Source organism: Herpailurus yagouaroundi, unplaced genomic scaffold (genome assembly GCF_014898765.1).
Source record: "Herpailurus yagouaroundi ecotype Mexico unplaced genomic scaffold, PumYag 216, whole genome shotgun sequence".
Taxonomy (NCBI): Eukaryota; Metazoa; Chordata; class Mammalia; order Carnivora; family Felidae; genus Herpailurus; species Herpailurus yagouaroundi.
Window position 1 is genome coordinate 212,163 of NW_024412447.1, and position 4,424 is coordinate 216,586.

Here is a 4,424-nt window from a genome sequence, read left to right on the forward strand (position 1 = left end):
GTATCAATCTTTGCCTTTATGATGATTATTTTGTGAATTGTGGAAGAAGTCTGTACAGGGCGCCAATTATGAAGATGTCCCCCACATTCTGTCCTAAAACCGCTATAGTCTCGACATGTAGCGTTCAATCTGTCCAGGCGTGTGTGTGTGTGTCACAGTCGTGTGAACCAGAGGCACACGTCTCACTTCTTGTGTGTGGATACCCAACCGTCCCAGAGCCATCTGCCGAAAACCCATCCTCCCCACCCGTGCCTCCTGCTCAGCATCAGGAATCATGTCTGCTCGGGAGCCCCGCCTCCCTCGCGTGACGCCCACTCCAGCCACGATGACGCTCGCTGCTGGAGAAGCTCCTTCCTCCCCACGGGGATGGGCGCGACTGTTCTCTCCACTTCTCACGTGTACGTGTCTTTAGGTTTGAGGTGGGCTCCGTGCGGACCGCACCGGCTGGTCTTGTCTTCAGATCCACCCTGACCATCTTTCTTTCGCCGGAGCCCGTGGACCGCTGACGTCCCAAGCGGTGGCTGGTACACAGATGGGTTAATATCCACCAGATTCGGCGGTTTTCGGTTTGTCACCCTTGTCCTCTGTTCCTGGCTTTGTCTTCCACGCCTTTTCTCCGTTTTGCAATTTTAACTGGGCATTTTACATGGTTTCGTTGTAAGTATATAATATTCATAAATCTTGTAAGTATAAGCATTTCGTAGCTTATACTTCTTTTTTATTTATTTATTTTTTTTAACGTTTATTTATTTTTGGGACAGAGAGAGACAGAGTGTGAACAGGGGAGGGGCAGAGAGAGAGGGAGACACAGAATCTGAAACAGGCTCCAGGCTCTGAGCTGTCAGCACAGAGCCTGACGCGGGGCTCGAACTCACAGACTGTGAGCTCATGACCTGAGCCGAAGTCGGATGCTTAACCGACTGAGCCACCCAGGCGCCCCTCTTTTTTATTATTTTTATCGGTTGCCCCAGAGTTTGCAACATACGTTCACTGCTAATGCAAGTTCACCTTCAAATATCCCCACCCTGCCCCACAGGCTGGGTGCGGGGGCCGCATCGTAACAGGCGACCCTGCTTTCTCCACCGGTTCCTGTCTTACAGCTACCATTCCGTCCTCTCATACGTGGAATATACACGTAAGACACACACAGAAGACACACGTGTAGGATACGTGCGTGAGCACACATAACTGAACACGTTGTTACTATTCTTATTTTCAACAAACCGATACATGCTGGATCAGTGCAGAATAAGGAAAAAGAAGTTTTATTAGAAGTCACACAAGGGAGGGGCGCCTGGGTGGCTCGGTCGGTTGAGCGGCCGCCTTCGGCTCAGGTCACGATCTCGCGGTCTGTGAGTTCGAGCCCCGCGTCGGGCTCTGGGCTGACGGCTCAGAGCCTGGAGCCTGTTTCGGATTCTGTGTCTCCCTCTCTCTGACCCTCCCCCGTTCATGCTCTGTCTCTCTCTGTCCCGAAAATAAATAAACGTTGAAAAAAAAAATTAAAAAAACAAGAAGTCACACAAGGGAATCATTTCACCAGTCTGATGCTTCCCCAGCCAATACCCTCCTCCCTTTTGTCATCGCTCCAACACTCGACCGCTGCTGTATTTATTTTTTCCACCAGCCTTCGCCCGTCCTCGGCTCCTTCTCTTGGCAAAAGGCCCCTTCCTGACCTCTGACACTCCACTTGGGGGGATCTCAGCACTTTTCATCATGAAATCACCTGTGTCGTCACATAATTGAAATGTTAACCCCTCACTGTAGTTGTTGCAAATCCGCATGCCCATGTAATGAGCCTTTTACCTTGGCCACGGGTGTTTGGCACACAAAAGCTTCGAATTTCCTTTTCGATAAATGTTTATCTGGATCTTCACACGCGAAGATGTGCGGTGCTCTCCTGCTCACCGGCCGAGCGGACTCGGCATCCGTGGCCGTGGACTGCCCGACCTGGCTGCCGCGATCAGGCCGCAGCCATCCCGGCGTTTTCCTGAGTTGCCGGCCCCACCCCAGCCTGCCTCGGTGGGGAGCGGGTCTCACCCCGAGCATCACAATCGCCTTCGGGCTTGTTAAAGCCTAGAAATTCACATTCCTCGTGGGTTCCGGGGCTGCTGCTGCCGTGGGGCCAGGGACAGCGTTGCCGTCCCGAGATGAGACCTGACAAGGACTCACCCGTGAACCAGGGAAGGAGGAAAGGGTTCAGGCCGAGAGGGGAGGGTGGGGACGCTGCACAGGCCGGGGCAGGAAAGGCCCAGAGGGAGAGCGTGTGCGGGGGGCAAAGGCCGGAAGCTCTGGGTACTGGTCCACGGGCTGAGCGGCCCTGATGCCCGGAGGGAGGGGGAGCCCCGGACCAGCCCTGGAGCCTGGCTGTGCTCTGGCAGACGGGCAGCGGGAGTCTCACCGGCTGCCACCATCACCGCACCCTCAGTGAGACACGGGGAGGCCTGTGGCTTCCCGTCTCTCAGATGGTGGGAGGGAGGGGACTGAAAAGCCAATCCCTCCCCAGCTGAACCCAGCCCCAGCCTACCCAGAGGGTGCCAACCTCCTCGCTGGTCAGCTTTGCTCCCCAGATGAGCTCCCTGAGGAGCTGAGGGTCTTGTGAGGATAAAATCAGTCCCAGTTCACCAGCCCCCCGGGCAGGTCCAACAGCCTGCAGACACGAGAGATCCTCTGTGGGAAGGTTGTTAGGCACACCACGGGCCTCAGGGGAAAGGCTGCTTTGCAAACTGACAAACTGACCAGGCCGGGGAACTGAAGCCCAGCGAGGGAGGGGCTGCCCGAGGCATGGGGTAGGCGCCACGAATCTGAACTAGGGCTGAGAAGGCCCCACCTGCTGCAGAGGGAAGGTCGCGGGGGAGCACGCACCCCATCCGGAGAGGCTACGTGTCCCGTGGCCTCAGGGCTCAGAGTGGGGTCTCTCCGGCTTGGCCTAAAGCCCACCAAGCCATCACAAGAGTGGGGACCCGAGGCCCAGCTGGGTCTGCTGAATCAGAACCCTGGTGTCTGGGAAGTGCCCCTAGGGTCCCACAGAGTGTTCTATGGGCACCCGGTTTGAGAACGGGTCCCGCAGTGGTCCCATTTCTCCGTGTGCCCTCCAGACCTCGGTCCGGTCCACCAGCTGGCACCCGACACCACCAAGGGAGTGGGAAGAAAAGGACAGATCTGTGTCTCAGCTGCAGGGATGTGGTGACCCACACGGTCACCACAACTGGCAGCCTCCCCCTGGGGTCCAAGCACGTGTCCCAAACCTGTGGCTCCCCGCAGAAACTCCCCCCAAAACTCCATTTTCGTCCTGGGACAAATGTCCTGAATTCCACCCAGTAGCTAAGTGACAGGTTGTTTTATTCAGTTGGGACACTACTTCTGAATCCACAGGCACTGCTCCCCCTACAAACCCTGAACCCAGATTCACGCCCCCCCCCAGGGAGGACCCCAAGGAAGAGTCCCCCAGATCCACCCCCACCGTTTGGCGACACCCAGTTCTCCCCCAGACACTCGGGTCTGTGGGTCGGAAACGTGTGATTGGCCCAAACCTGTGGAGCCTTAAGTGGGGACTCGAATGGCAGAGGGGCCTGGGAGCAGGCGGCTTGGGCGGGAGGGAGGACGGCAGGACATTCCTGGACAAGAGGAGACACGGGCTGCAGCCGCAAGGAAGCCGCTCTTGCCGAATCCCGGATGCGGCTCGGGGCACATGTCTGGTCTTGCGGGGACAGGCGGCCCCCACTGGTGCTGACAGCCCAGCCCCCGGGGTGGCCTCTCCAGGCTGCAGGTGGCCTATCAGCGGTGGGAGATCAGCCCTGGGGCCGGGAGATTGATCGCATTCCTGGGGACCCAGCCCGCACCCGCGTGCCAGTCCCCGGAGCAGAAACCCTGCGCCCCAGTCGGCGGCGTCCGTGGCCCTGCGGGCTGGTGGCGAGGTGAGCCCAGCGGCCGGCCTCGCTTGGCCAGAGGGAGATAAGACACCTACACAAACAAGGACACAAAGCCGGCTCTCACGGCCGCGCCAGCTGCGCACCAAGCCCTCGGCGGGCACTTTATGGCGCATTATCTCTTCTGTGCCCCACAATAGCCCTGCCAGGTGGGAATCCTGCTCCCATTAAACAGATAAGGAGACAGGGTTCCGAGAGGCAAGGGGGTGGCCAAGGTCACCCAGGTTATAAAGCTGCCGGGCCTGGATGCAGCCCAGGCCCACCTGGACACCAAGCCCACCCCCCTTTAATGGAACGTGTCATAAATAGACTCTTTGTTTTCGAGAAAACGTTTTGAAAAGGAATGTTGGTTCCAGGGAGGAAGCAGGGGCAGGACACAAACTGTGGCTTCTCCCTTTGTCACCCACATTCACACACGGGGGGAGGGGGGGAAGAGCCCCCTCCTCCCTCTCTCTCTCTCTCTCACACACACACACACACACACACACACACACACGG